Below are 8836 nucleotides of genomic sequence, written 5' to 3' on the forward strand. Positions count from 1 at the left end.
ACAGTATGATTTATACTTACACACCATACATCCTATGAGAAAATTACTTGATCACTACTGCTTACTGAATTCCTCTTTGCTCTACATCTCTGTTGACGTTCATATGCTGTGTATTTACTGTCTCTTATTAAACCTCTCTCACTCGCTTTACCGTATAGTAGGTCCTCCTGCTGCTAGAGCTGCAGATACCTACGCTGCTGCTGCAATATATCTTGTAGTAGTAGTCAGTAATAGTCCTTATGATACTACATTTAAATTTCCTAAAATATTATGGTTATTGCTATTGATACAGCTATTGGTATGTGTACTGCTCTCTTATTGCCATCCATGTGGTAAGTTACTAACTTGTTTCTCTTTGTCATTTCCCTGTAGTAGGCGCTGCTGCTGCTAGAGGTGCAAAAACAGCCATTACACATGCTGTTATTATTTTAGTATTTATACAATTTAGTGATATTGGTAATGTTAAAAAGAGACCATGATTATTATATCATCAAAGCACTATTACTTTCATCCATACACACACCATCCATCATCCCTCCCACAATCCCTCTATCCTGTTTTCTCTCGAAGTACACTTTGTTCATCTTCTGCAGCCCTGGGCAAAGTATGGCTCCCTTTTTTAAGAAGTGCTATACATCCGGCAGCCAACACTAGCTTTGTGATATCCAAAATCACAAAAAACAGGAAGTAATTTGCATATCCACCTTGGATATTCAGCCTGACTTTGATGTACAAAACAACAAAGAAACAGCAAATGAGTTGGTTAGTCTACAAACTGTATGAAGTTGATTTCATGCTACGACGTCTGTTCTGTGGAGCGTTTGGGTGCTCAGGATTGGTGGGACACTGACATGAGTCGCTTCACTGACACAGATTTTCAAAATCATTTTTGCATATCAAGAACTGTTGCCTACATCTGTGAGTACCTTTGCCCAACTCTCGCGCAACAAAACACACCTTTCGTGACGTCTAGATTGGATCTACGGGAGCCAAACGTTCAGAATGTAGTAGCAAGTAGCAAGTATCCACTTATGAAAGGTCGCATTTGGAAAAAATTTGAATTGTACTGTTTCCACTGACATGAAAATAAAACAGGTCACAAATAATCGTAATTGACTTGTAGTGTGAACGTAGCCTAAGTCTCGGTTCTGTTCAAGGTTCCTTCACTTTTTCCTTGCCTCTGTCGCCTGCTGTGATTTCCAAAGTGTAACACCTCATTGTGCACGAACGCACTTTGCTGCATCCAAAACATGTACATTGACCATACTCCGACATGTGTAGGCCTACATGTCGCAAACGTAACCAGTGTCGTCCGCACACGATATAACTAAAATTGAATTGCGGAAGACTACATGCAAATGAGCTGATCTCTGCATTGACACACACTGTGAACTTCAGTGTGTTATTTCTTAGTTGTTTTGTCAAAATTTAGAAAATAACAAAAGTAAGACTGATTCAAAATCAGAAATATGGCATAATGTCCAGGATATGTGTTGTTGTCAACATTTGTACTGATCTAGTTTTTCTAATCTATGCACTTTGGGGAACGTTTTTTTACATCATGCTTCCGCGGAAGTTGAAGTGTGTTACTGCAGTGCTGACGAATGTTTTAGAGTCTCGCATTGAGTTTGAAGCGGGGTCCATCCACTGGCTCTGTGTTACGTGTAAGATATGTTGGCATTTCGGAGCGTTTTGTTTGCGATAAGTTAATGTACGTTTAAACATTTATAGTGCTAGATATAGATGTTATATTGATATATTTTAAAGTCTTTATTTACTTTGCTTTAATATGCAAATTTGTTACAAAATAACTTTCAATTTTGCTTGCTTTGTCTCGCTACATCACACTTTTGGTACCCCTTTCAGGAGACTGACCCCTATTCGTGAAGCATGGGTGAGTTGAGAAGTATACACTATTACACCTATTACAAACAATTACGGTTAATATAAATACACCTTAATAGAATGCTAAAAATATATACGTTCTCTTTTATAATAATAAAAAATGTAACTTGGTCATTATTTAACAATTCAGTAACACATTTTCCATTAAGTTATATGCTCACAGTCATACTATTGATCTTCCTCGTACTTATTGCCGTGCAGTGGCTGACTAAAAGGTCAAACGTCGTTTTTATTGTTATCATAACATGGTACAAGAAGAACGAAATTAGGTCCTCAGGTAACGGTGGACAGTATATAAATACATAAAAAAAATACTGAATAAACGGTTCAAATACTTTTAACTCTCTTGGAAGTGAAATTAGGTAATTGAAAATATTGCAAAGGCCACTGTAATTGATAGTAACAACTGAACAAAAATCAACCTCTTTTGCAAATATTTTGCATATTGCATCTCATTAGTCAAATGCGTCTGTTTGCCAACTGACTGATTACGAAGCTGTTTCCATGTCTGTTATGATTTTATTTTGGGGAAGGCGGTTGAATCAGATTCAGACAAAATGGACTGAGCTAAGTATTTTGTACTAATTCAAGTCCCGCGCCAGGTAAACTTCCCAGCTCATCCACAGTTTCAGCAAAGCAGCATGAAATGAGGAAACAAAAACGCTGCAGAAAGTTTTTCCTTTTGGCACGATAAACTGATCCTCCTTCGAGCTGACAGAGAAGAAGCTGGATGGAGAGCAGTGGGGAATATCTCTCGGATAACTGGCAGCTGGGAAATAGAAAAAGCAATTCTTCCTCGTAATTATCTTCATTCAGGTTAGGACATCAGATAGTGTCAGCAAGGATGGCAAATACATGGATTTGATTTGGCTGTTGTTGGTGGACATGAAAGTGGAATAGGAAGAAGCAAATTGAAGTGAACAAGATGGATAAAGTGAAAATATGCGTTTGACTCCACTCCATTCATGCTTCGTTCCAAAATACGGCATTGCTCTTACACAAAGATGCTTTTTGGGAGTTCAAATCTATTCAGCTGTCTGTGACATATTACAGAAGCATGCAAGAATCAAAGATAAGGGCTTTTGCAGGCAAGGTCAGACCATATCCTGGCTAATTCAATTCAAGAGGCATCACATCTTAATGTGTTTCTGTAAAGAAAAATAAGAGAAACAAACATTCAGCACGACTAGTTTTTGTATTTATATTCCATCAACAATATATTATGGGATCATGAGATTCTACGTGTTTTTGTTACTGTTTATTAGAAGCTGCTATTGTCATGTTAAATGTAACTTGATTATTCCTTTTGAAAACTATCAAAGTGCATACTGTGCCAGTGTTCTCTCTTCTGGTTCATTGCACCAAATGCATCAAGCTGGAATTCATGCCTAATTCCGTTAGTCATTCCTGCTCTCTTTGGGGGAAGGCGAATGATAAAAAGGAGGGTAGAAATATTGGAATCTCAATCCCTCGGTGGGAACTGGCACCAAATCTAAAATCCTTTTCTTTTTTATATTTCATAAAAAAGATTTCCTTATTTTTGGCTGTGGCTTTTCACCCTTTTCATTCGGAAATGTATACAACACTGTGTTAATATATTAAGATCAGTAATGGCAAGAACCCCATGGGTCCTTATGTTCCCCATGCCTTGCATTTGCTGACGCTTTTGTTGTCTTAGTTCAATGTCTCGCTCTACTCTGTTCTCTGTGGCGTCAACTGGCTGCCACAGTGCCTGCAGGACACCAGAGGAGACAACCGGCATCTTCAGTGAGAACGGAAGCGGCACTTGCCTTCATGCTCCAGCGCTTTCTGCACGCTTGGGAAGATGGCAGCAAGAGGGGACGGTGTAGGCTTACTGGCCAAAACAGCTTTTTCAACTCACGCAAATGTGAGAAACCAAAGATGTTGGAACTCTTTGCCCTAGCTAAATACAACATCAGCAGCAGCCCTCAGCTGTTGATTTTTTTTTTTACAACAGTTGTCTTAAAATGAATGTATTCCAGTGCCATCTCTGCACTTTTCATTGAAGATTTTTTTTTTTGAAGACTTTGGTCCCATTAACATTATGTTAACAATATCATCATACAGCAATTACGTGGTTACAAACCATCTACAATAAATGAAGGTATCGATGTAGCGACAATAAATGAGGAAGCTCGTGGAAATAACCATATTGCACATTAAGCACACAAAAAATAAACACAGAAATATAATTTAATACAACAATATGTATCTAATAAGATTTCTATTGTAGTACTTTGCATAATAATCAAAATAGTTGTCTGAATAATAAACACAATAATGTTCAATAATATTTTTTTTTAGGTTGCAAGAAAAAATACAGCAAGCACAGTATTGTACTGCATGTTTTCACCATGAGTTTTGTGTTTTGTTTTTCTTTAATGGAGGACAGGAAAAAGTCAAAGACATCAAGGAACTGGCTAAATATTGATGACGACATTATCTCAACTACAAGGAAATAAAAGACAACTTTTGACGCAGCTTGAAGTCAACAACAATCAACAGAAACAACTCCACAATAAAGAGACGATATTCAACAATATTGATCATCACCAATAAACAGTTGCTCAATTTATATCCAAATATCCTTTACTTGTCACTTACATAGAGGTACAAGCAAAATTGTGCAATCACCCGTCCATACATATAGAACATACCACACAACATGACGGGGGCAGACAAGACAGGATGACTGGGCGGAGGAGAGGGAAAGGGAAGACCAAGAGAAGAGGGGAGGAGGAAAAAAAAAGCAACTCCAAACTATGCTCCTATGTACAGAAACTACTTATATATATTACATATACATAGTATATATTTTATTAAATGTTAATCTTATTGTATATGTTTTTCACATTTTTTCCCCTTTTCCTTAAAGGAAAGCTACTTTCTTTTGGAATGTTGCCCATGTGCGTTCTAAGGATATAAAAACGGCTAAAAAGACCAGCTAAGAATGCAAGTAATGGGACACACCTATTCCCCCTATAAAGCCTTCTGAAATAGGGCTTCATGTACACAATGTGACCTGCATATTAACCAAATGACAGCGACATTGTTATTAGTATTGTTATTAACATTGTTACGCCGAAGAACTACTTTAATGGCGTAGTGACACCTCGCCACACCACACCAGCTAGCTACTAGCTGGCTAGTGTCTTTTTTTAGCTGTTTTTATTTCTTTAGAATGTATGTTTTCATATCTTTATTATGTGTGTTAATGTTTCACATAACAATTGTGGATGAAGGGAAACATTTTAAAAAGTGCAGCTTTCTTTTAACATTGCAAAAGGTTTATAGTGTCATTATTGTTTATATATATATGTAAATGACAAACTGTAAGTCAGTCAAATATTGCAAGTCTCAACATGTAAAAGTTATGGTGTGACTGAATTATCGGTAATAGACAGGGAGAAGGGGTAGAGTTAAATAAGCGCTGCTTTTTCCTACTTCTTTTTCGACATGATGAATTGTCCAAATGTAACCACGTGATGTTCTTTAATATAACTTGTTAAGCATGTCTGAAACAATTAAACCATACCATACGAGAAGCATCGACTTGTGGGCTGCCTGGACTGACTACAAGACAACCTTCGACTCAACGCCAAGCACATGAATACCAGGTATTGTATAACATCAACAAGATGCTAAGAACCTTCATCAAGAACTTAATGAGGCTGTAGAAGACTTCTCAAAACTCAACTCAAAGTCAGTTGCATAGGTGCATATCCAATGCAGCATATTCCAAGGAGATGCTGTAATGCGTAGGCCTGAAACCCCTCAGTCAGATCATAACCAAAAGTGGCTTCGGTATTGGTACCGGAATGTCATTTGGACGACTGTAGATAAGTGTGGCCAAATGACATCCAGACAAGGGAAGATGGTCACAAAGTGGTTGAATTACCTGAAGGTAACATAACATTTGCAGGATATAAATACTGTACCTGGGAATTCCACAGGAAAATGGCGACCATGAGGAGGGCAGCCATAGCCAAGTAACCTACAGAGGATGAGGCAGATCCTGAATGATGCCTTGCTGGCATAATACCCTGGCCACTTGAAGAAATGGAGGCCACTGATACCAAAACAAAAGAGCTCCTTCCAATGCATGGAAGGTTCCACCCCAAGTCCAGCACTCTGAGGGGAACCAGGACTAGTGAGTGTCACAGGAACTCTCCAGGAGGAAACAACAGGCCTCTTAGAAAACATGAAGAAAATAAGACTCAGGGACAACCTGCTTAATGAATGCCTCAGACATCAAAAGCCCAGTCAGGCAAAAGAGTCAGATAGGCTGTCATGGGAAAGGCAAGCCCTTGCATGGCATGTAACACAGACAAATTGGAGAGTTGGCTGTCATTGGGACAGACGGAGGCACTAATCATGGCAGCACAAGATCAGCAGAGGCCGAGCCTACCACATCTGACAGGACCTCAGGTGCAGGCTATGCAACGTAACCCCGGAGACAGTACAGCACATAACTGGTGTAACATACCGGCAGGCAACATTTCCATGAACAACATGGCCAGGTAGCAGGAATAGTGTACATTTGTACCAAATATAGACTGGAGGCTCCAGAGTCAAGCTGGAAGACAACATTGAGAATGACAAGTCCAAGATCCTGTGGGACTTCCAGATCCAGAGTGACAAACTGATGATAGCCAACCAGCCTGTCATGGTGGTGGTGGATAAACATCAGAGGACAGTGGTGAAACATGTAACCATCCCCAGTGATAACAACATCAGGAACACGAAAAGCTGGATAAATACCAAAGACTGAAGGAAGAGGTCAAGAACTGCTGGATGGATGGCTACAGCGGATAGCAGGAACAAGATATGACATCTCTGTCCAGGAGAGCGCAATTCTCAGAACAGCTAGGAGGACCCAAGCATGAAAGAGACACCGTCCGGATGGGCGAGAAACTTTGTTTTTTTAATATATACTACCATATTACTTTACATTTTTAATTATGTTGACAATTGCAGTGCAACATTGTTGGTTGTGTTGTTGGTGCGGGGAAAATACAAGCAAGAGAATACAAGCAGTAAAGCCAAACAACATGGATATAAGACCTCTCAGTATGTGTGAATAAAGTAACATTACTTTAATTCCTATAGCTTATATATTCATGTCTTAGAACATAACTCATTTTTTGCTATGACAGTGTAAAAACATTTTCTTGATTTAGATTTATGTAAGTTCCTGGATTTGCCTTTAATAGTTTTTTCCTTTTAACAGTGTTCTCAAGAAAATCATCCTGAATAGATTCATTTATAAAAAAAAAAAAAAGATATGTTCTATTTGAAAAAGCTAAGTGTATTTATTGCATGTCTAGCAATTATTTCCTGTGGCCTTGGTATTTAAAAGTCGGGGCTATGTGAAATGTTACGTTATGCTGGCTAACAGTTAAATGTTCATCCAGTCCATTTGAGTGTTGAGTGCAAACACACTGAAAGAAGGTTATAGGGAGGTGATCAGAAATGTAGCACAGAACACGACTCCTGTTCAAAGTACGGTATTAAGTCTTTGAGATGTGACTTCAGATTCCATTGGTTTTCTTCACACACAAATAGTTGACGTGAGGTTTTAATATGTTTGACTAGGAAGTAAAAGCGACCTTCAAGTTATTGGAACAGTGAAGTAAATTATTTTGCTGTTGACTGAAAACATTTGAGTTTTACATCAAAAGACGAATATGGGTCCAGTGAGCAACATGTCAGCTTTTTATTTTCTTTTATTTACATCTGGATTGGATGCACAACTTAGAAGGTAGAACCTTTTGTTTGAACCCACCCATTTATGATGTGAGCAAAAGTATCAGAACGTGTAACTGACAGGTGTGTTTTGTTTCCCAACTGTGTCCTATAACATTGCTTATCCAATCAATAACAATGGGCCTTGTTCACCAATATCTTCCTAAGAATCTTCTTAGATTTGCTTGTAAGCTGTTCTTTAGAGGGTTCTTAACTCATTGACTGCCAGCCATGTTCAGAGCACTGCCAGAGTTTTGAGGCATTTTTGCTGAACTTTCAAGACCCACAGAATATTGAGATTTAGGACTACATCAACATTGAAACTATCTAAAGAAACTTTAGACTCTCTTCTTTCGGTTTGTTTCTAGCCTTTTTGGGTCTTTTTGGGCCTACAAGTCAGAAATTCGCACACAAGATGAATAAGACTTTGATCTGTAGCTCCCGTGAAAAAAAGCAAAAGACGTCAATCGACGTCTTTGGCAGTCAATGTTACTTTTTGAAAAGACGTCAATAGATGTCGTTGGCTGTGAAAGAGTTAAGAAAACTCCACGTCGGATTCATTTACGTGTTCTTAAACCACAGAATTGCTCGCAGCTGTGTTCTTAAATTGATGAAGCCCATCTCCTCGTAAACTGAAAGCTCGTGCAAGGTGAGCCGAATTAACGTGATTAGCATAGGTAACAGCCCATCAATGCCAATAAAAGGGCATGAGACTGCAGAGTGTGCATACGCAGATTTCCAAATGCCGAAAGCAAAGCGCAGCAGGTGAAGAGAAAAAAATACTTTTGGTAGTACAGTGATGGAGGCACTGCTGAAAAAAAACCCCAAAACATTCTATTCAGTAGCCTTGGCGTAGGTTACACCAACCCTCACAAAAAGCAAGCATGTCAGGCTGTCAAAAAGAAATGGTTTGACCTCAAATCCGACGCCAAAAAAACATTGGGAAATTCCAATGGGAGATGCAACGGAAAGGAGGGGAAACAACAGACACCCAAAACCTGTATGAGTTGGACCAGTGGCATCATCGTGGAGAAAGCACTTTCAAACGTTTTTTTTTATTTTTTTTTTACAAGGTTTAACTTCCTCACCCTACTTTTTAGTGCCATCGACTGACGACTGACAGTCTGAATACAAACCTGAGGCCCGAGGCAACGCTTCTATCCCC

At 38.8% G+C, this 8836-nt stretch overlaps 1 long non-coding RNA gene across 1 annotated transcript; it reads left to right on the forward strand.

Annotated features, from left to right (window-relative positions):
* The first annotated feature begins 609 nt into the window (after nt 1-609).
* Nucleotides 610-4608, forward strand: LOC129170164 (uncharacterized). Its single transcript, XR_008566541.1, has 4 exons — nt 610-918; nt 1867-1894; nt 3635-3793; nt 4319-4608. It is a non-coding gene; the product is annotated as an uncharacterized LOC129170164 (long non-coding RNA).
* Nucleotides 4609-8836: the final 4228 nt, after the last annotated feature.

This window comes from Dunckerocampus dactyliophorus, chromosome 17 (genome assembly GCF_027744805.1).
Source record: "Dunckerocampus dactyliophorus isolate RoL2022-P2 chromosome 17, RoL_Ddac_1.1, whole genome shotgun sequence".
Classification (NCBI taxonomy): Eukaryota; Metazoa; Chordata; class Actinopteri; order Syngnathiformes; family Syngnathidae; genus Dunckerocampus; species Dunckerocampus dactyliophorus.